At 36.7% G+C, this 25,018-nt stretch overlaps 1 protein-coding gene across 8 annotated transcripts in view; it reads left to right on the top strand.

Moving 5' to 3' along the window:
* The window catches only part of LOC134531585 (tRNA (guanine(26)-N(2))-dimethyltransferase), a 161,593-nt gene that overhangs the window by 22,674 nt on the left and 113,901 nt on the right, over positions 1-25,018 (top strand). The window contains exon 2 of one of the 8 annotated variants that reach the window (XM_063367309.1): positions 3,036-3,128. The exons of 6 other annotated variants lie outside the window; for them this stretch is intronic. The gene's annotated coding sequence lies outside the window, so the exon portion shown is untranslated. Of the gene's footprint in view, positions 1-1,920; positions 3,129-25,018 lie in introns of those variants that run through there. One more of the 8 variants, XM_063367308.1, reaches the window with a different exon arrangement.

The raw sequence follows: 25,018 nt of genomic DNA, 5'->3' as shown, positions 1-25,018 counted from the left end.
GGCTTCAGGTCCCCATATACACTGGGCCTCAACTTGGGAAACAGCTTCCCTCGGTTTGAAACCTAACCACCATCCTCAAAATTGTTTGTTCAGAAGAAATAAACACCACAGCACCACTTGTGACACTTGCTTGTCATTTTCTGAACCAAGATGGTCGTAGGCAGCTGACGACGTAAATCCATTATGGTTGCTGAAACTCGCAAAAATAACAACTTCGTAACTTCCTCCCCCTAATTAGCAGTTTGAATACCCACATGACACTGAAACAATGTTGTGCCCGGGGTCAATACTCCAGTTCATTCGTTCCCAAATACAGGATTGTGCAAATGTGGGTCCAGGCTTCATCTGGATGCAGTGTATATAGGGACCTGAAGCCAGTCAGGCAAGGTCATACTAATTACTCACTGACTTTAACAGCGTTAGTTGACTAAGTACGAGTAATGTTAGATTAAATTGAATGTTATCACATATCTTCAGGAACTACCCTAAATTGTAAAGTGAAACTTTAGATACTTATAATCTGGCAGAAAGAGCATTTCCTAAATATCATTATGTTTAAAATGCCGCTTAATGTGTCTTTACGCATTTGATATCTGAAATAAATTAGCTATAATATATAACATTTTAACTATTTAAGGTTCCTTAATATAAAAGTGAATTAAAGGGCTATTTTAAAAACATTCAAAATTAATCATATAATACAGTATAAAAATAAATAGTTTAAGCCTGATTATAATCCAGGCAATATTCGGGCTGACTGCCATACAAACATACAAATAAGTAAGTTGACACATTTAAATTTTATCTAAATTAAAAACTATCAGATAAATAGTAAAAAACCATGTTTACCGCATTTATATTACGCAAACAGATGGTTGTTACAAGCTTCTGTTGTTGCACTTACTTATGAGGGAGCCTAGAATATTATTTCTAATAAATGAAATGGAAAACTGACCTTATATTAGAAGAGGAAACTAAGAAGCTGGAATTGTCGGAGAAAACACACTAACTCTTAGCAAAGTCTGCCAATTTTAAATATGAAAATATAGGAGTTGACCCTTATAAGTCTCGCCTATCAATAGGATTTAACTTATGAATGTTTTTGATATTAGGTATGTAATAAAAATAAATTATTGTATGCATGTAGAAAAATATTCATTATTAAGGTGTGTAAGATATTTAATATTCGTATGTTCATATTTACGTGATTACATAACTTTTTTTTATTATTTTGAATAAACATATGTATCATGATCAGTAATAGATTTTCTTACGTAGGCTTTACCAGTTTTGTTCGCCATCATGACACAAAAAACTGAAGAAGCGTATAGTTGGGTTGTGAGCCACTTCCGAGTCCTCACTCACGGCTGGAAGCCACTGTCGGTGATACCGACTTAGAGGGTCCCCTGCTCTCTAAGAATTTACAAGCATTTTCTTCAACTTCTCATATTTGAATGTGAAATCTATGCATGCCGTATGAATTTAATGTATAATTTAAAGAAATTAAATTCTAATCTTATATATAGCTCTTCAAAGTGCATTCATACAATTATACACAATTTAATTAAATGAACCATCTTGCTTCTACAAAAATTTCACATGTAATTTTTTTGTTTATGCTGCAAACACATAACTGCATTTTCACGTTTCAATGTTTCATTACTTTCATGTAGGTTACGTTGTTGTACTCTCTCACATGAATTACTGCTGCGAGCAAGCATGGTTAACATTGAACTCGCATTTAGTTGGGCTTGGTTTGGAATCTTGCTCTAACCATCCTAACATCAGTTTGAAATGGTTTTCCGAAATTTCTGTAGGTAATTTCTGGGAAGGTTCCTTTTCTTAGAGCAATACAGATTCCTACTTGATTTATATGCATTTAGTTTTTTGTTACGTATGCCTTCGTTGTTGACAAGAAGTAAAATAATAATTTACATAAAAAGTTCAAAAAATCAACTAAAAGTATGTAGTATCACAAAGAAATATCATTTAAAATTTTGTGGAGTTTGATATATGCAACAATTGAACACGTGGTGGCTAGGCGACAGGGTACAGCCTTCATAATCGACATCATGTTGTCAGGTACGTCGGCAAGAGGAATGGCCCGAGGGGTGCTGACTGTGAAATCTTTTAATCATGCATTAAATATTGGTTTACAGAGTACACTCTTTCATTAAGGAGGTGCCTCCCATGTCAGGTCATGATTTTATATTTATATTAATAACTGATCAACTGTTCGACTTTTTCAATTGTTTAACTTTCACGAAATGAAAAATATATACAGCGCATACTTTTTGCATAATTATCTGCCAAAGTTACATTTTTAATGTTTTGGGGTTGTACAAATAAGGAGAATTTAGTTTATTGCAGAACTGAAACTTTTTAGGTTTAACTGCAATGCCACTGGCTACTTCATAATATGGTTTGCATTTCTATCACAAAAACTTATTTCATGTTTCTTGGCTGTCAAAATAGTACAAATTTGAGAATTTTTAATTGTCAGGTGAAATTAATTAATATTTTCTGAAAGAAATTCAAACCATTTCTTGAAGTAGCCAGTGGCATTGTAGTAAAACCTAAAAAGATTCAGTTCCGCATAAAATTTAATACTCCTTATTTGTACAACCCAAAAACGTAAAAAAAATGTAACTTTGGCAGCTAATTATGCAAAGAGTATGCGCTGTATATATTTTTCATTTCGTGAAAGTTAAACAATTGAAAAAGTCTAAAAGTTTATCTGTCATTACTGTAAAAATAACATCTTGACCTGAAATAGGAGGCACCCCCTTAACCTATAAAATGACTACGCATGTAATATAGATAGCTTAAAAAATAACAGGGTTTTATTGTTGACGAGTACACTTTAAAATTGGTTAGTATTTACCAGTTAATAAATTGCGCAAGTGTTACATTAAGCATTTTTGTAAAGTTGGTACAATGTAGGTATTTGCAAACTGGTGAAAATAGAAGACTAATATGTAACTTACTTTTATACCTGTTTGAATTAATACTAATGTTAAAATATTTGTTTGCAGGTTACCTTCAGCGTCTATGCAATGATACGTATTTGAGTTTTTGAACGTTGATCGAAACTCATGGACGTCCAATGCAGTCTAGACAAAGAAGAGGTAGGTAAAACACCATTATTATCAGAGAATCGAACCGACTTTTGATCATGGGAGAATATAATCTTCTCGAGTATTTACGTCGACTATCGAACACCGTTAATGGGTTGTTCGAGAATGTTTTAGTCCACCTACAGGTTGATGAAAATAACAATGTGCAAGTTGTTAATGCATAAATGGAGAATGTACTGCAGGAAGAAGTAGAAGATGCGAACGTTGCTCCAGGAGCTCAAGGTGAAGGCAATGAAGAGCACAGCAGCAGAAGTGAATCAGAGCTAGCAGAACACGCAGAGCCTCCCTTGAACAGATGCACTGTGCACCTTGTTGCACCCCGTACCCACATTCTGTGTGCGGCATGCACAGCACAACTGCTGAGTCAACCAGGTACTTTGCGATGTCCTCTTTGCAGGCAAAATGCACGAAATATACAAAGAGATTACGAAAACTAATTGTTATTGCGTGCATTTATAATCTATTGAAGCTGGGCCCCATTAATATGTTCGATAATAGTCATAAATAGGTGGAATTCAATTATATCAGGCCTAGAAATAAGTAGTATTTTATGTTGATAGTTATATTCTTTAATGTTTCTTTGTATAAATTTAATTCCTTTACTGTGACGTGTCCAAAATATTTAGGTGTATTTTGTTTAATGATTCGAGAATTGTCTAGAGCAAGCCTAATGCCCGTAATTTAAATTTTTTGTTTTTTGATGATTTGGTTCTAGGTGTCTTTATATTAAATTTAATAGTTTATAAATATGGTACTTATATGGTATAAAATGGTTTACTCAATAGAACTAAACTATTTACTAAATTAGACTTTAATAGTGGCGTTCTTGAATTGATCAGTAGTCTGAAGCAGTTTAAGTGATATAAGAAAAGTACAGTTGCCATGTAAAAATAACATTTCAAAAGAGAAATGATCATAAAAGTTTTAAAAATGTGAGTGAGTATATCAGTACTTACCGGTAATGTGTAATATCGTACCTCAGGTACGAGCAAATTCATGTGTTCTCATGTTGCAAATACGCTTATAATATGAAATATGAACACAAAATCAAACGTACAATTCTTTAAAATAATGCCGAGCATGATTAACATAGCAAATTGTTTTTTCAAGTACACGTCGGGTGACGAATCACTCGCAATTTCCACACACGCCGCTAGAATTTTCTGCCAGAGCAACTGCGTTGACTATAGAATCATACCATTAGCATACCGAGGTAAACTCCAGCTTTAGGCATGGTTTTCAACAAGGGCTTTTATTAAAATACTGCCCATCTTATTAAAATTCACTAAAACGTTAGTACTATAAAGTGTTGTTGTGGCTTTGTGAACTCTGGTTTTGCCATTCATCATAGGTAACAGCACTATCTGTTAAACATTTAAATTCCTTTACTTCCGTAACATTCACGCAATACATACTCCAACCAAGTGCCGTTTACTAAGAGCTTAGATGTTGCAAATCAAAATTTGTTAAATTAATTGAAGAGATAAGGATTTTTCATGATAATAACCATAGGAACAACATATTTTAGAAGGTATCCTGAACACATTTTGCTTTGTATTTTCTTGGGGAAATACTTCTTTTTCTCGCAATCAGTAATTCAGTTATTCGTTTATTACTATGCGTACTCGCACTAGGATTTTATATTAAATTCATGGAAGCAGACAGTCGGTAGCAATTATAACCGTTAAAATTACACCTTTTCTTGTTTTACTTAAAAGACTCGATTTTATTTTAAAGTGTAAAAATTGGTTTAGATAACCATTCCTCATGGTGAAACACGAATGACATTCTTTGAAAGATTTAAAGTGAGAAGGCATTGAAGAATATCGCAAACCATGGTCAAGGTTTTAGTTAGTTCTCAACGCCAATTATTACAGACTCCCGCGCTTTTCCCCCCGACCAAATTCACGTGCAACGTGGAGGCGCTAGCGGAACTTCTCACTTGCAGTTATTGTGTGGAAGACGAGCAACGAACCCACTTTCTCTAAACAGTTTATGTCGTTGTTTTGTACCCCAAAGTTTCTACAAGTTAGGAGATTAGGTTGCGCGCTGAAACAACGTGTCAAATTTAATCCAGAAAATGTCTGTGTGTGTTCCGTACATTTCCATGTGGATGTTAATACAGGAGACTTGCAAAACTATTTTTGGACAACCACAAAAAATACATGTGCACAAATGCTGTTCCATCTGTGTTTATTGTGATCTGGTATGTCCAAATAACTCCGGGTTTATCCATTTCCTAGCAGAATGCAAAAAATGTTTATTTGGATAGGTACAAGGTACACTGCAGTATTAAATGCAGTATTTTTAGGCTTGTTTAGTTTATTAAAAGATTTTGACCAAGTAGGAAGGTTTATCACAACTACATAGTGTAATTAATTGATTAAAAATTTTAAAAGTAAATGCAGTGAGGAAATTTGTTTATTGGTAGGATTACATGAACAAAAGGCTAGGGGTGTAAATTTATTAATGATACAAATGTGTAAGGTCAATCTTCCTTGTTATATCACATTCTCACTTGGCTATATGTATAGACGCGTAAGTCTAAGTAAAAAAAAAAATATAGGAATTTTTAAGGGGTAGTAATTATTTGACAGAATATTTGACGTAAACATTAATAAATATTTTAGGCTATTTTATCATTACTTTGGTTTCTAATGGCTTGTACGTGAAACATTTGTTTATACATAAGATTATCTTATATATATATATATACACATATATACATATATATATATATATATATATATATATATATATATATATATATATATATATATATATATGTTAATATCTTGGATGTTTTGAGTAGTTAATGTTTGTCGAAGTTCTGTAAGGGAAAAAAAAACATTGCATGCGGGCAGCTTCAGCTTCAAAATTTTCATATAACCTGATCTATAAAACAAACCCAACTGTATATTTAATTGTATAATTAAAGAATCATGTATAATTTCGGGAAAAATCCCAAAAATTATCAAAAAATTCTATTATTAAAAAAATTGATTGGCGAGATAGATTTTCGTTCTTGGTTTGATTCTCGGTCTGTGATAAGGATAACTAAAGCTTAAAATAAATTTTATATTCTGTTTCCCATTACCTTTCGTGGAGTTTATTGATCATTTTACGAAAATCATTAATACACAAAATACATGTCCAACCAATTAAATACGTTGCCGCTATGATTAACATGGAAGTCTAATTTTTCGATACTTAGAATACATTTCTTCAAGTTTATGTAAAATGCTATACTTTTAGGCCAAGTGTCTATGGGCGACGAGACCAGGTCATGAACAATGTCATGTGTATAGACCAGACATTTACAAACCTCATAACCATCTTCGTTGACAGCTGATATAACATATTTCAGCCAGTAAAGATGACGTCTTTGAACTGTCAGACCTAAAGTATCAATCAAATCAATTACAAGCATTTAGACCAACAGATTAATTTTTTTGGTTTACGATGATCGCTGTGACAAAAGTGATATTAAAAGTATTTATAATAAACATGCATGGAAGATGGTAGCAGAAGAGATTAATTACTCACCATGGGAAGATCCTAACATATTGGTTGACAGGTTAAGTCTTCAACATGCTTCGCTTTGTGCAGGAAGGTCTTCGTATATCCAAGAAGTAGCCCTAATACACAAATAACTGAGAGAAGCTGGTACATACTATAATGACTTGTTTTACCTGTATTTGTATAAATAAAAATAATAAATTATATTGAAGATTTTAAAAGTGATTGTTGTTATTTCACAAATTAAGATTTCTAGGCCTATGTTCACGTCCTTGTTCGTGCTTGGACTTATTAAATAACAAAAGATCATGAAGTTATTAATTAAAAGACACTCACATGCATAGCCATCGTTACACTGTTTTGGGGTGGAAAGAAAAAGGATTACAATATTAATTAATATATATTAGGGGTGCGGCGCACTGCAGATAAGCGCCCTCTTGCTGTAGTTCATGGCGCGCAGTTTGAATCTCACACGGCTACGTCGTACGTCACGACACAAATGCCGGGTAGGAAAGGTGGTGGGAAAGGGAACGGAGGATGATCAGGCTCGTGGGGCGAAGCCCCGGCTGACGTCAATATGATGAGACAGAGCGACGCTGGTGCTCTCTAGGAACAAACAGCAGAAACAAAGTCGGTGTTATCCAAGATTGCGGCCTCCAGCGGAATAGAAAAAAATTAATATGGCGACCGAGATGAAAATTTCATAAAGAGTGAGTGGGGCACACGATTTAAAGATGGCGGATCTAAGATGGCCACCGGGGTCAAGGTCACAGTTATCCAAGATGGCCGCTGTGACGTCACAATCCAAAATGGCGGTCGGCACCACAGGCACCACATCCTGAAGCCTGTCCCCGGACATGCTTTCCTATACTACTCATGTAGATTTTTTTTTAAATTAACGCCCCCGCAACTCCCCTTGGGGGTGGAATTTCGTAAAATCCGTTCTTAGCTGACCACTACTCTGCGAAAAGAATATTCCTACCAAATTTCAAGTCTCTAGGCCTTACAGTTTCAGAGATATCATGATGAGTCAGTACATAGGTGGAAATCTTAAATATATATATTTATATGTGTGTATGTGTGTGTGTATATAAAGATAGATAAATTGTAGTGCGTTAGTCTCGCAAAAACTCTAAAATGGCTTGACCGTTTTGAATAATTATTATTATTTTTCGCCTCAATACTGAAGTGGTTTAAGAAAAAGAAACATTACAATAAAACCAAAGAAACTGCCGAAATAATGAAAAAAATATAAATTTGTAATTTTGTATGGGAATTACCACTTCCGATAACATACATTCAATAGATGGCGAACTTTTCGCTTGACAGCTGTGCCATGCATAACGGTTTTTCCTCCATGTGTTTGTTTTCATTCCGTACGGTTGTGTGAAATCTATTATATTTAAAATCTTTCTTTCGTTAAAGACAGGTAGTGGATTTTGTGAAATGATTTGTTTAAAGTGAATTTAATTACATTTTGCGAACATTTATTTTCATCAGCCATTTTTTGAAGGTAAAATGACTTTGCAGGCTTAGATTACCACAAATTCATTTAAATGTGTTTTAGCGAGATTCGAGGAATTATATATGCACAATACATAACTTTTAATCATTCCATGCGGTTGTGTGAAATCTATCACATTCAAAATCATTTTTCGTAAAAGAAAGGTAGTCGATTTTGAGAATAGATTTGGTTAAAGCGAATTTAATTACATTTTGCAAACATTCTTTTTGATCAGCCATTCTACTAAGGCAAATTGACTTTGCAGTCTTAGACATAACCACAAATTAATTTTAAATGTGTTTCAACAAAACTCGAGGAATATATAAGAGGTTATTAATAAGTTTCATTTAATAATCAAAAAAAAACCAACCCGTACACGAAGCGGCTAAAATTCTTGATCTCAATAAATTGAGTTGGAAGGTTGATAAGGATTGATAATTGCTTATGAAGAGTTACCATGAAATTAATTTTACGTGGTACGAAGTTCACAGGGTCATCTTGTAGTTTATAAATCTCATAAATACTATCTTAAACGTCTGTGCGAAATCGTTTTTATACAATTATTGTTGCTTATTATGTAAAGCCATGGGTTTAAGGACAAATAAATCCATAAATCCCTTAATATGTACACTATAAAATCTGTTTCAATTTATTTTAAATATCCTAAACATTATTTAATACGTTTAACTGAAAAACCTTTGATAAGGCGTTGCAAGTTGTTGCAAGGGATTAAAAATACAGGAGTTTAAATAAAGTAATTTAAAAAACTTTCGTACTACCAACACTATCGAATTCGTTAGAAACTTATTGCAAACTATATAAACATTATCTTAAACCTTTATCCAAAACTAATTTTTATACAACCACTTATTAGTCAAGGAATAAAATTTAGTGTTTGAACGTAAAAAACTTCATAATTTCCTTCCTAAGTAGCCTATAGTATGAAGTAGGTTTTAAGTTACTTCGATGTTGGAAGCATTGAACTAAAAAAAAAAATTGAAAACATTTTTGCTGCATGGTATTGTGGCCCACCGATAGCCGGTCGTAAATATAAAAGGCAAGTAAAGGCATTATGGGCTAGTCTTGGAAAACTACCTACGTAAAACAAAATTAATTAAATATACTAGATAAAGTTTACTCCTTCAACATACAAAATTAATTAAATATACTAGATAAAGTTTACTCCTTCAACATAGTACAAAATAGGATAATTAGCTGTACGGCTCAGATGGAAGCTAATGATAAATAGTTAGAATATATAACATAAAAGAAATAATACCTTTACAGAGAATATAAATTATAGATGTAGCTAAAATATTATTATAAATTCTTATACCAAAAGACCTAGTTACAAGCATAGATAAAATACATAAATCCTTTCAGAAGCGGAAATTATTGACATGATCATTGAAAACATGTGTCGTATTAATTAATTTCATATTTAGCGTAATAAAGTATATATTTTTAACGTGTACGTTTTTTTGAGAATCACAAACGATCAGCTGTTTTCCTGTCCTATACCAAAATTCAACTAGGTCAAAAGCGTCCACGCATGCGAGACGAGCCACTGCGTAAATGTACGTTCCTACACGCCGACTCACGTAAAGGCAAAATCCATTATCATCAGGGCTTAGCTATCACACTGTCTATGTTTCCGGATTCCTAAATAAAAGTCATAACGAGGAGAACGTATGCCTATTCCTTGCACCTAAACGGGACGTATCACACACGTCTTCAAGTCAAATATATATTCGTGCACGAATGTTTAAGTCTCCCAATTTCTAAATTTCATTCAAATCCCAATTGTGTAACACTTACGGGCGGGGGCCAAATGCAAATCTACCGGTCGCCTCTTTACCTTGCAGGTGCCGGCTATCCGTAGTATAATCACTCCCGTTTGTCCTCAACAAACGTAGTGCTCAATGTGCCAGCACAAGTAGGGGCGGGCCGCCTCTCCGGCTCGCCCACCCGGCGAGACCTCGCGCGTCCGTGCGGAGCCGTCCCACGATGTGTCTTCCAGCCCCGCCGGCAGTCGTGACTTCAGGTAGCCGCCGATGACACCGTGCACAGTGGCCATTCGAGGAAACGGTATCGATATTGCGTATTAGTGTATGAAAGAAACTGACTCACATCAAAACAAAAATATAATATAAAAGAATTACACACATATTTAAATAAATAATAACTGGCCTAGATAAGAACAAGAATAACATCAGAACAATATTTAAAACAAAAAAAAGGAAATATAAAAGAATTTATAGAAAAAGGTGCAATAAGACTGAGGCCCAGCAAATGGCCTCAGAATATTAAAAAAATATATAATCAATCAATTTCGAAAATTGAAGAACATTAACGAAGTTATTTAGGCCTATATTATGTTCTCACAATATTCTAGAATTTAAAAAATTTTTGCAGAACATTCCAGAAGAAATATGTATTTCGAAATTTAACTTCCGCGGTAGACTGTGCCGAAAGGGATTTTTTTTGTTCTTTTAGAATAAAATTTTTAATTAGTTCATATTGTCCCAAGGGCCCTCGGTCTCCGTCAAGATCAACACAAATGTCTCTCAAAATAAACATTAGGGGGGGGGGGGGGGTGGTAGCAGTAGAGCTGGTACAGGGATTGTCTAACCTCCTTAGGACAGGGGGTGTAGGGTGTTGACTGAAAGAAAAAAAAAGTATTATTTATCCCACATCGTTTCAGGTTTTATTTCTGGTAAACTGTGACCAACACATAAGTAAATAATTAATTAATTAAATAAATAAATAAAGTCAATAATGTCAACATACTCTGGTAACAACAAAAAAAAATAAATAAATCCTCCTTTGAAATAAATAAACATTAATTTATCTTCTTCTTAGAACGAGTATTACTTCTTTTTAAAATAACATGATTATTCTTAACGCACACCTCGACCCATCCTTAAGCTAAATAAACGAAAGAAAGTTTACATTACTGGATACCACACACTGCCTGCACTCCTGGAAAGAATCAAAACGTTAAGTCATCCTAACCCAAGTTTGAAATACGCCCCCAGATGTTACAAGAGGTGAAAGAAAATTACGAGTTCGCCATTACTTACAACACCGTCGAACGGCAGCACGCAGCTACCGGCCAGGCCGGGGCTCCGACAGACCTCCAGCACCTCACCGAGAAGAACCACACACCGGCGCACCCAGGGTGGCCCCATTTATTAAATTCACTTCACAACGTCATCACGTCGAGAACCCTCCACGCGAAAACAAAAATCCCGGCCGCGATTCCACAAACCAACCGCCATTCCGCCAACCGACGCTATCCCCCCCCTCCACCGGTCATGCCAGACTCGCACGTCTGCCACCTGGTGGCGACACAAACACCAACGCAGCGAAACCAACCAGGGCTGCCAACACTCCCGGAGATTCCAGGACAAGATGACGCAACCGCCCGCGCAGCTGGCCAGGCTCTCGGGCGGCGAATCACGTCACCGCCCCAGAAAAACAGAGAGCGTTAGCAATCTACCGCGCCAGGAAAACGAATCAAAGCCCGAGTGTCGCAAACAAGTGTCAGGAACTCACGCGGGCTCACAAAGCACTACATGCGCAAAGCCAAGTTCAAAAAAACTCTACACGTAAAATTTTACCGCGTGACATCACTCCGGACGACGAGGGCTTGTGCCCCACAAGCCAAGAACCACAACTTTAAATTTACAAACAAAGGATTGAAAGAAAATTTTACAATGCTAACTATTAAGATTACAAAAGAAGCCTGAGAGGCACGAGCCAATTCCTAAAAGTCATAGCAAGACCGGCCAGAGGAGAATCGATGACATAACAAACAGAGCTAGACTTAAAGACGGGTTCGAGGTATCCAAAGATTGATCCGATTGCTTACAACATAAAATTACAATTTCATATCTCCAATAATGAGTGTACATAGTTGTATTGAGCTAAATTAAGTAATCTTGAGGTACAAGCACATTTAAGCCTAACTTGACTGGCCTACAGCCAAGAGAGGCGGAGTATGGTGACAGAACAGCTCGAAGGGGTGGCGGAAGCCATGATCCCGGTGGACGATCTGCAGCTCGTCCCCAAGTCCAGGGCTCCACCTTTTGGAGTAGCACCCCTCAGCTCCAGCCATCTCTGCTGCATGTTGCCAGCAGTGCCATCCGTCAATACTGTGAAACTTTCATACCCAGCATCAGATTCATCAACAAAATAAACAATAACAACAACAAAAATAATCTTAGGTGATTCAAAAACATAAACTTACATAGGGGTAGCAACATACTTCAACAATAGAAAAGGACATACTCATAAATTTAACCTTTCATTAATGTCATTTAACAACAGTGTCTAACATAGGCAAATCTCAAACAAGGTAGGTATGGGAATCCAAAAACGCCTAACCATTGATGAACCCAGGTGCCTGTTTACCCCGCAGATTCAATAATTAGGATACAAAACTTACATCCAAAATATCCTTCCCTTTTTAAGAGGACCGAGGGCACAAGAGGATACGCTGCTAGGTAGGAACCAGAAGGTAGTTCAAAAGTTTCAAAAGTTAGTTGAAGTCCAAAATCTTCACAGAGTCGTAATGGCAGCAACCAGCTGCGGGATAGAACGTTCACTAAAATCATTAGTACAGAAATGTAGCACTGGCTTCTCAACGTAGCAATGCCATGATAGCGGCGAACCCCACTGCGACCAAGCAGTCTCGTCTCTTCTCTTCTAGAAACTGAGAGTCCACACATACATGTCGCAATCAACTGGGGTCATCCGACGAATGCACTTCCACAGGAGTCACACACAGCCCACAACAATTCCTGGATGGGATAACAGTTACTTTTTCCCACCACCAGGTACAGGCTGTATAGTCCCAGATCCTCGGTAATGAGGATGGACACGATGATTGATGCTATAACAGTTCATCTTCTACACTAGCACCACATGTCGAGTTTAAAGTTGGTCCTGGCTCTCCGAGTCCATGGAAATCTGGTTCAAACGCACAGTACATGACACTGGAAGGAGTATGGAAGGGAGGTAAAGGAGATAAGGAACTCTTTCTTGGCTTAACCTCCAATCCAGCATAACCTATCAAAATAACAGACACCTAGGGACATCTCTGGTTAACAAACAAAATCTAAATCTTTATAAACAATACACCAATGTGCCCAAATAATTAGTCGTAACTTACTTTGTTTTAAAAAAACATAGCTAATTCTTCATTAAACAACAAATACCATTTTGAAATAATTACAAACCGTGAAAACAGTAAACAATTAGGATGAGTCCATCAATCAAAGAAAATTTACCTCATGGTTCGATAAGTGTGATGTTTACAAGAAATTCATCACCAGTGTTACTGGACAATTTGGCCTTTATTACATTTTCATTACGTAATCGTTCTCGTAAGTCCATAGCCTCTCCACTCGTGGAGGCCTCAACAGGCGTGACTGGGGACGATATCTTCAAATTTTTCTGTGCACTTCGTTTAAGTTGAATACACTTCCAGATAAGAAAAGCCAACATACCAATTACAATTCCCAAGACAAAAACCATAACAGTAAGTTCAGCATTTAACATAGCGGTCTCATCCAGTGCAGCTACACGTGGGAACGTTCCAATACCCACAAGGTATGGATTTCTAATAATAATCAAAAATAGGGTACCCCCTATCACAAATAATGCAATACTTTGAACATGTCTGACCATGAAACTCAATACTTCAACCGGTTTATTCAAAGAAATGGGGTCCAATCTAGTGAACTGAGAAACCGTGAAATTCAAATGAGGAATGGCAGAGGGCCAGTCCTCATCTAAACAATCCTCCAATGAGGGGAAAACTGTGTGGCTGGAAGCAGTCCGTGGAAAAATCTTTAATTTCTTTAACCTGGTCCAGGCTGCTGGGATCACATGAAGTAGTTGAAACTTAGACTTAGCTCTATAGTCACAAGGGTACAATTCATTAATTTTCAATTCACTATTCAAATACAATCGACAGTCACATGGAACTTCTATGTCCACAGCACCTGGTCGTTCTTCATCATCTATAATCAAAGTTTGGTTAGGATTCTTGGCACACTGTAACTCCACCTTGCCCCTAAGGTGAGTCAAAAAATAGCGTTCCGGCCCAGCCTGCGTGATCATGAGGTGAGTTCCGGAACGGCATTGAAAAGTACAAAGTTCTGCAAGTCTTTCGATTGTAACCCCCTGAAACAAAGCTTTGGGGCACAATGCACTTCCCATGGTGTCTCCTGAAAATCTAGGCACAAAACACAAATTCTCCTCCAAAGGCCGGCAGTCCAACAAATTACGTCCTTGGATCGTCACTAGGTGGTTACCATCCACCGCTAAAAAGTTTGGTTAGGGACCTTAAAATTTAAAGGTACCGATGAGGTATACAACATCACCTTTGGTAGAGGTTCGAAATGGGCACCAGCAATGACCCCCACTGTCTCAGGTTGGAACGGCGAATGAGGCGCGTCATCCCCTCGAGACAGCACCAGCATACCCATCAGTAGCCACCAGCAAGTTGTCTTCATTATGAGGGCCCGAGTGGCTTTGAGGGTACCTGAAACACTCTTACGAGCGACTTAAAAAAAACAAATCTTAAATTGACAAGTCACTATTAAACAAAATAACCCAGGACCGAAATGAAATGTATCACAGGTTACAATACACAACAAACGAACACCAGTAAACAAATACTTGATGGCCTTCCAAAGAATCTAGACACTATACAAACAGGGCTCACAATTGACATCACTATAAAAAAAAATAAATAAATAAACTCAGGCAGCAAAGAATGGTTTCATTCTTTCCACATTAGTTACCTCATAGCTAACTTTACCACGTTGACACTTTTTTAACCGATACAGATTATCAGATATTTTTTTCTCAACAACAAAAGGACCAAACCAGCGATGCAACAACTTCTCCGAAAGCCCCTTTTTCCGGATCGGAGTAAACACTAACACTTCCTGCCCCACCTTATAACTCACCGCTCGTCTTCGTTTGTCGTACCTACGTTGGTCTATTCTATCTGGCTTGGGATTATTATAGCAAAACACATCATCATGCAAAGGAACATTTTTGGTTCGTCTACGTAATTTTGTCTTAGGTCCTGAAGGCATTAATCTGGGGTCAGACTGTTGCTTCTTAGTCAAATCAATATCTTGCACAACAAAAACAGGTAATTCTAACGTTTTCTCTTTGCCCCTTAGGGTTCTACTACTAACTTCCTCTGCTAAATCATTACCTGCAAAACACACTGGAATTCGTTGATGCATCCTAGCCTCGTTGTGTGAATGCTCTTTTATCCTGACACAACCTAACCTCAAAGTAGGTTCTGATTCAATTTTGTTTACTTTAGGAGGATCATCTTGGGTTCCTGACTTCTGAACTTGGTTATCACAAGGGGGTGCGTTAATTTTATCATGTTTTCTGTGTCTGTCCTTAGCCTCCCTCACCTCTGCTCCTTGTACTGGAATGCTCGCAGTGGGATGGTTTATTGTAAATAAAGTATTTCTGTTTCCCTTACATGAAATTACTGCCTCAAACTTAGTAAGAAAATCACATCCTAAAATAAGACCACGGATTGGTGTCTCTACCAGTCCTACTGGGTGATGATAAAAAAATTGGCCTAATTTAAAACCCAGCATAACCATGTGATTCAAGTGGTGGGTTTGTGCAGACACCCCTGCTACAACTCTGTGTTCTGCTGGTTTCCAAAAACGTTTAGGAATTAACTTACTATCCACTAAAGATACAGCAGCGACGCTATCTATAAAAACGGGGATCTCTGTCCCAAAAATCTTAGTTTTTAAACTGAACACCCCATCGCACTTAAAAAGGGACATTGTGTTCTTACAGAATGCATTCCTAGTCTGTGCATAACTTTTCCTGCCTAGTTTCCCTGTTTTCTGCATATTTGGCTGTGAGCGACAGTTCCACTGAATGTGTCCCGGCTTGTTGCATTTAAAACAGATGGGTCTCCCATCAAAGGTCCTCTGGGGTCTAGCAAAGGTTCTAGAACCGGGATCTTGGGTTGTGTCTCTAGGTGTACTGTTGTGTTTCTGTTTGTTAAGATTATTTCTATTTTCTCCACTAGGTCTGAAATTTTGTAAGTGTATGGGCTGAACTCTTAAAACTTCCATTTCTTCACGCAGTTGCTTTAACTGTTTCCCCAACTCCATTAGTCTGTTTTCTATTTTTGAATCCATTGTGTCTGCCTCCCTGATATTTCGAACAAGAACTTGTTCTGGTTTTACTGCCCCACTTCCCTTTAATCTATCATGACTCTTCGCATAGTATAGGCCTGCCTCAATTTTTCTTAAATTTCCTAGCAACTGGTCTACTGTGTTGTTAGGAAACAACATAACTTTCTCCACAATATCCGGTCGTAAGCCTCTTAATAAATATCTTACTTTATTGGCTTCTGGCATTTTGGGGTCAAGCCGATTACAAAGGTGAAGAACGTCGTAAATAAAAGATTCAAATGGTTCCTCCCCACCCTGTACTCTTGATTGAAGTCTTATTTCCAGGTCTTCTACCTGACCTACACGAACAAAAGCAGCCTTTAAAGCAGTGGCTAATTCATCAAAAGTTTTCAAATTTTCCAATGTTGACTCATAACTGTCATACCAGCGACTAGCTGGTCCCCTGAGAAATGTGGGTAAATACGCAATACATTTTTGGTCATTCCAGCCATTGACCTTGGCTGCTCTCCTAAACTGTTTTATAAACTCATCAACATCTTCTATTTGTCTCCCCCAAAAATAGCTAGGTTCCACAAAAAATTTTCCTGCCTCCATTGTGTCGTGGTGGTCTCCTCTAGGTGCTGAGTTTAACAAATGCAATTTTTCTTGTATCTTTACCAGGGGCTCCTCATCTGAACTACTATTTCCACAAATATCAGGTATCCCTGTCTTGTCGTCAGTACATAGGCTAAGAGTGTATTGATAAGACATGCCCAAACATAAAAAAAAAAAAATAAACAGAATACTCAGTGTGTGGACATACTTAAACTAAAAAAAAAATAATCATGCTCCTGATGAACATTCAGCCTCCTCACAAATGTTACCTAACCTGGCTTAAAAAAAAAAAATCTTAAATCAACTGCTTATAATTACACACACAATACCAAAAAAAAAAAAAAAAAAAAAAATCAAATGAAATACTAAAGTGCAATTTGTAAAAAAAAATTACTTAACTTAATTAAAATACTTAACTCTATAACAAGACCATTTCATTTCTACACTTATTCAGAGAACATGTAAGTAGGCATTCTGTCTCCACTCCTATAATTAAAACCTGAAAAAGGAAGGTATGCAAATTAAAACTCCTGAATATGTTGTTCCTTGCTGATAAACATAAACACTTATCTCAAACACTGGCTGAAAAAAAAGAAAATGATTACCATTACAGAATAGGCCAAATGTAAAAAAAATTAATAATACTTTCTCATGCTTAAAACATTTATAAATAACCTGGCTGTACCTCGTGACCCCTGAAACAGATATGGTTAAAACCAAACATCACCATTACACCAAACAAATTTAAAAAAAAATAACACACACCCTACAATTAGACATACCCTAGCCTCACACCATTTTGTCCCAAGGGCCCTCGGTCTCCGTCAAGATCAACACAAATGTCTCTCAAAATAAACATTAGGGGGGGGGGGGGGGGTGGTAGCAGTAGAGCTGGTACAGGGATTGTCTAACCTCCTTAGGACAGGGGGTGTAGGGTGTTGACTGAAAGAAAAAAAAAGTATTATTTATCCCACATCGTTTCAGGTTTTATTTCTGGTAAACTGTGACCAACACATAAGTAAATAATTAATTAATTAAATAAATAAATAAAGTCAATAATGTCAACATACTCTGGTAACAACAAAAAAAAATAAATAAATCCTCCTTTGAAATAAATAAACATTAATTTATCTTCTTCTTAGAACGAGTATTACTTCTTTTTAAAATAACATGATTATTCTTAACGCACACCTCGACCCATCCTTAAGCTAAATAAACGAAAGAAAGTTTACATTACTGGATACCACACACTGCCTGCACTCCTGGAAAGAATCAAAACGTTAAGTCATCCTAACCCAAGTTTGAAATACGCCCCCAGATGTTACAAGAGGTGAAAGAAAATTACGAGTTCGCCATTACTTACAACACCGTCGAACGGCAGCACGCAGCTACCGGCCAGGCCGGGGCTCCGACAGACCTCCAGCACCTCACCGAGAAGAACCACACACCGGCGCACCCAGGGTGGCCCCATTTATTAAATTCACTTCACAACGTCATCACGTCGAGAACCCTCCACGCGAAAACAAAAATCCCGGCCGCGATTCCACAAACCAACCGCCATTCCGCCAACCGACGCTATCCCCCCCCTCCACCGGTCATGCCAGACTCGCACGTCTGCCACCTGGTGGCGACACAAACACCAACGCAGCGAAACCAACCAGGGCTGCCAACACTCCCGGAGATTCCAGGACAAGATGACGCAACCGCCCGCGCAGCTGGCCAGGCTCTCGGGCGGCGAATCACGTCACCGCCCCAGAAAAACAGAGAGCGTTAGCAATCTACCGCGCCAGGAAAACGAATCAAAGCCCGAGTGTCGCAAACAAGTGTCAGGAACTCACGCGGGCTCACAAAGCACTACATGCGCAAAGCCAAGTTCAAAAAAACTCTACACGTAAAATTTTACCGCGTGACAATATAAATAGAACATGAATTAATTACAAAATAAGTTTTACTTTACTATGGGACTAATATACAAAACCTTTAAAAAACTCATATGTACTTTTAATGTACAGTTTAACAAATAGTATGCAACTTTTCAAAGGTAAGATCGGTGTTGTTCGCCAATCGTTAGTATTTAAATATAAAATATTTACATTTACATTCGGACACATTTCAACAGGTTGAGTATAATGCCTCGTCAAGCTGGAAGTATGTAGTAAGAAAAAACCTGATCCGAAAGAACACAACGTTTATGAAGATTGTCCTAGTTGCTGTTTGTCAAACATGGAGAGAAGAGACCTTGCCTTGAGAAATAAGCTCGCCGATTTCCGTAATGTAGTTGGATACACGCCGGCTTTTAGTGCGAGGGGTAAAGGAGTTCAAGCAAGGGTAAGGGCTGAGCGTAAATTTGAATTTGTCTTAATTAGTCCCAACTCTTATCATAAAATCAACAAACTGCCATGTCAAATTAAATTACAAACTTGTCAAGATATCGTTAAATGTTTAAAAATTCAAAATATTTTTAAAAGATCTTTTTAAGTCATGTCTTGAGACAGGAATGCGAAATCTACCTTAAATGGGACCCTGCTTCAGTTGATAATATGCTAAGCCCGAGGGTCCACTCTCTGGGTACCTAGGGCCGTGCCTGTCCGACTTAGTCGCTTTATGTACGTAATTGTACGAGCAGTTTTAGTTTCGGTAGCCCCTCCCAGTGTGATATTGCTGATTGGCGGCCCATCTGCCGTGCTGCGATTGGGCGTCAAGGAGGACGCAGGGCGGAGCAAGGTCGAGCGGGTGGGAGACACCATCCGCCCCTCAAAGCTCGGAGAGTTGGCCGCTCTGACAAGTGGTCACTTGGACAAGTGGTCCTTCGGACAAAAGGAGCTCGGACAAGTGGTCATTCAGAGAAGTGGACACTAGGACAAATGGTAGGCCCCCCTCTAGCGACCCACACAACAAACGTTCTCCTGTCGTTCTCTTCCAAGCCACCAAAGCGCTCCACCAGTCTTCTCCATAAGCCCCCTTGCTTTTGAAGTAATCTTGTTCGAGATGTCCGAATTGACTTTGCTTCTGCTTCGGCCACTCCACAGTAGATCGCGCTGCGATAGGGTACCGACAACAGTTTCGAGCTCTCGAAGCCTGTATTTCTCGACCCCTCCCTCGGACGTCTTCGGAACCTTTTGGCCCTGAAGCCGAAGTATCCCCTCCTTCTTTCAAGCAAAGCGCCAAATTTAATTAAGCGACACAGGTGCCATACCAGGGACTTCTTGGCGTGACTTCAGACTGACGGAGCTTAGCGAGATTCGCCTCCGACATTAACATTAAGATGTAGTCGCCTTATCAGCGATGTTTTCCCAAATATCGTATTAATTTACCTTTTGTAAACAGTCAGTCAGTGTTATAGTTCATAATTTGTTAATTTTTTTTTAATTATGAGTGCTTCCGTGTCCACCATGCTAGTTTCACGCCAAGTTTCGTGGGCACCTCGGCAAGACACCTCCTGATTTTAAGGAGCAACACCCTTTTTTGGTGAGTTGTTAAAACCCATTCTCTTCCCTGATAATTCCCTTTATTTGCGGACATTAGTGCCTATTTTCGGCTTCTGCGGACCAAATCTAATTCATTTGGATTTGGCTTGTTCGCAGACAGGGTTCAAGACCCGGAGCCGAGATTGCGGCCAAATGTTCTTCCTGGCACCCTTAGAAATTACCACTCCAGACCCATAGGCTACGGACTTTCAACTTCCAAATTCTCCACGACGACTCAGAACTACTTTTCTTCCATGACACCCACAGCGGGCCATTTCTGCAAGAATTAGGGCGTCAGCAAGTTGAGCAAATATGTGAAATATAAATACCGCCATATTTTTAGAATTACTAATGTGACAAACAAAAGCTCCAGTGTGTAAATCCCATATGCTAACATATTGTAATACGTTTGATTTTTACATGCTTTATATTAGCTTCACCTGTATGTTTGTCTGTCCGTCTGTAACTCTTTCGACTAAGTTTTCTTTTCTTGCAAAGCACATACTTTTACCAGTTTCAATTGTTCCTTCCTCTGTGCTAGCCTTTCAGCTTGCTTAACTATTTTTTTTTATTTTTTTTTTTACATGCTTTATATTAGCTTCACCTGTATGTTTATTTGTCTGTCCGTCTGTAACTCTTTCGACTAAGAGTGAGTGGCTCATCACTGTAAAATGTCCCACCAATTTCATTACGTTCGTTAGCCGAGCGGTCTAAGGCGCGCGACTTCTGTGACGTCAGCTTTCGGATTCAGCGATCGTGGGTTCTACTCCCAGCCACGCTGGAAAAAAAAAAACATTTTTTTTTTTTCCGGTAAATTCTAAGATTATATCCATACATCTAACTGTAAATGATTCGGAGAGACTTTACCATTTCTTTGTGACGTTGCAACTCCAAATAGTTATCTCAGATGGTAATAGGTAGTGTCGGTAACTCATTTCCCTATGATAATTATACATAAATATAGTTTAAAAAACTAAAAAAAACATGCTTTTAAAGAATATCAAACTAAAAAGTTAAAAATAAATATAGTTTAAAAAACTAAAAAAACATGCTTTTAAAGAATATCAAACTAAAAAGTTAAAAATAAATATAGTTTAAAAAACTAAAGAAACATGCTTTTAAAGATTATCAAACTAAAAAGTAAAAAATAATTTTAAAATTTAATTTATGACAATAGTATATAAGCAATACTAGTATAAATGAGAAAAAAGCATGGGGCGCTTAATATACAAAAAATATGGCACAAAGCGCCTCAAGCTTTTTTCTCATTTATACTAGTATTGCTTATATACTATTGTCATAAATTAAATTTTAAAATTATTTTTTACTTTTTAGTTTGATAATCTTTAAAAGCATGTTTCTTTAGTTTTTTAAACTATATTTATTAATTATGTCTTAATGCACTTGTGTCATCATTTTCGGGCTGGCCCTATTATAAATTTAACCCTGTCATAAATTTACTCATTTTGATTATTGTTATTATAAAGTTACTCTATTATAAAGTTAACTTATTATTATTATTAAGTTAACCACCTAATTCAATTCTTCAATTATCTAAATGATGTTTGTTTATTTTTGTAACAATTCAGACACATGAAGTAAAATAAATCGAAGCACGCCTACAGACGAAACTGCATTTTTTTATTTATTAATATAAAGTTACTGACCCACAGTCTCCACAGTGTTTTCAGGGAGGCATTATCTTTTTCTTTGTTTGGCCTTTAGTGTCACCTCTGAGGTACCAAGTTTTATTAACCTGTTTCCTTTTAAACCCCAGCAACTTCCAAGGTAAATTATTATTTTACTTTTTTTACTAAATATTGGCTGATTTCTTAGCGAGAACTTTTTTTTTTAATCCCTGATAATCGGCACTACCTTATTCACTTACATCTTTCCTAGCTGGGTGTAATTAGCTCATGGTTGCAGAGTAGTGTAGCTAAACAACTGCAGTCCAAATATAAACAAATTGGAAGAGTATAAATATTGGCATTCTATCTTACAACCAAAAGATTCGTGAAATTACTGTATCTCTACTTATAAGCCTATCCGGAGTGATAGTAATGGCTGTGATTTGATTCACCTTTTTTTTTTTTTTTTTTTAAATTTCCTACCTTATTTCAAGTAAAAGAAGGTCAAATAATTTAAACTTTGGTGCCCAACTTTGTTTTGTCTAATCTGGCCTTGTCAGTCTGGCATAGGCTTATAGTTCATAAAAGAGAAAATATATTAAGTTTCCACATATTATGTAATTCTGCAGAAATATTTTAAACCTTTTAAACCTTGCTCGTGTAAAATGAAAATCATAAAACCTTCAAAGGCACAGGGAGGCCACTTAAAGTAGTTTAGAGCTCGTTAAGGATAACTTTACTGTGATTATAGCCAATATATAACTGAAATATTGGGCAATTTTATACTGCAAAATGGAGACAATACACTGCAACATATTTTTTCTTGTAAATAGAACTGAAATAATTATAAAAAATTACATATATTTGTAATTTGTATAGTCTCACAAAAGAAACTGTCGATACAAAAACATTTTTCACTATAATACATACTGGGCATTTATGCTTTGTTTAAATGAAGTTTTTTGGAAATATGCCATTACAGTTTTGCACTGTTTGTAATGAAAAAATTCTGAAAATCAGTGCAAAACTGCAATGGCGTGTATAAAAGAAAAATTGCATTTAATCAAAACTTCCCATTGCATGAAACATTTAAAGAACGTATTTATGCTTTGTGTTGTCCCAGTTGTTAAAATTATTTGTAATCTGCTCCCTAAACAGCTTTCCAGTATTAACTGTGCATATAAATAAGCATAATAAATAAGAATCAAGTACAATTGTTGAATATTCTTTTAACTTTTCCATGGTATAAAAAATGCTAGTAAAACATCAGTAATAATTAAAAATTATATGTCAATTTTCATAAGCGTTAAAATAATTATTCATTATTGATTCTAAAACCATATTTCATAAATGCAAAAATAACCATAGCAATGTGTCGTATTAATTACAATATTTTTCTTTCAGTATTTTACAGAATATTTCTCCACAATTCAAATGAATCTTTTGTAAAAGTACAAAAAATATCTCTTTGTGTAACAAATGTGAGATTTTTCTCTAATAAAGTAATTTTTTTAACAAATAACTAACAGTCTAAAAGTTTGCAAGCTAAGAACAAATATCGATGAACGATATAGATTTCTTTGGTGTGCCAATTATACTTGCACTTGGCAATTTTTTCTAAACTTAAGTAATAATACATCTGTGAGTATTTTGTTCTCATTTTATTTTACATTCTAGTACATAGTCGCTGTCTTGCAAATCTATGCATGTATATTGTGTTTTATTTCTTTTGAAAAATATGTCTTGAAATATGTATTTGTATAGTTATTATTGCTACCATTTCATTTCTCAATTAATGCCCAATTGTTTAATATTACCAATTTATTCACGCTCTATAACTTGAATCAATTATATATGTAACATAATTCAAGCTTCTAATCACTAAAGTGAAATATTTGCATATATTACATGAAATATTTCAAATGATCTAAATTTTAAATTCGGAGAGTATGTTTGGCCATAAAATAAAAAAAAAAAAAAAAAAAACTACTGTTTCGTAAAGTGAACCCGTCACGACCGAGAAGAACACGCCAGAGTGACGGGCTTGTGTGATGGGACATGCAGGTGCACGTCATCCTTGAACGTGACATGAGATACATTAATGGAATGTATAGAAATGCATATGTATGATGAACCTGACTTCTTATCAATTTAGATACGTAGAAAAGAGAAGCATTTTGAGTAGTCATTGGTTGTTGAATTAGTGCTAAACAAAATGTTATATTATCAGCATTGTATTGTCTGAATGCATCTCCTAAAAACAATTACTGCTCTATACAATGCCAAATATAGAGTCCGGCCGTCCCAGGCTCCCAGTGCTGAAACTCTGATGACTTTGAGCCTGTCTGACCTTGAAACCTCTAGCTAGGCACTCACCTGCTCTCCTCCGTGGGCTAGAGCTGGCAACACTGGATGACCACGTGATCACGCTGGTGCCCCCCTTCCCCCAGAACAATATCTTCAACAAATCCTCTGCCTCGGTCATATCACTGTCCACGATCTCTCGCTCTCCACTGCACCCAAGCACTACCTAGCGACTATGATTCACAACCGTGACCTTGAAGCTTGCCCTTAAGCCCGATGTGCCTCTCGCCAGCCCGAAAAGGATGTGCGTGTAAGTAAGTGTGTTTGAACAGCGTACCACAAGCTACCGCTAGGGTGCGCGGTAATCTCAGTGCTTCGTTCCCATAAATTAAGTAAATAATTAATAGTATGTAACTTGTTTTATTTGTTTCCCAGTGTTTTTTTTTTAGTGGACGGAGTGATTACTTCAAGGCGAGTAATTTTTAATTTTATTGTAATAAATATTCCGAGACCCGAACAGTCCCGTAGCGGGCTTTAATCAATATTTTAGATTGTTTTAAATTTTCAATGTAATATTATTGTTTGCAGCCATTATGCTAAATGTAAGTGAAGTTTATATGTATTTATTTTACCCGGTGGCATGCTTTTCCAAATGATTGTAACG

The sequence above is a fragment of the Bacillus rossius genome, chromosome 5, assembly GCF_032445375.1.
Source record: "Bacillus rossius redtenbacheri isolate Brsri chromosome 5, Brsri_v3, whole genome shotgun sequence".
Taxonomy (NCBI): Eukaryota; Metazoa; Arthropoda; class Insecta; order Phasmatodea; family Bacillidae; genus Bacillus; species Bacillus rossius.
This window is presented reverse-complemented; position numbering and strand designations above follow the sequence as displayed.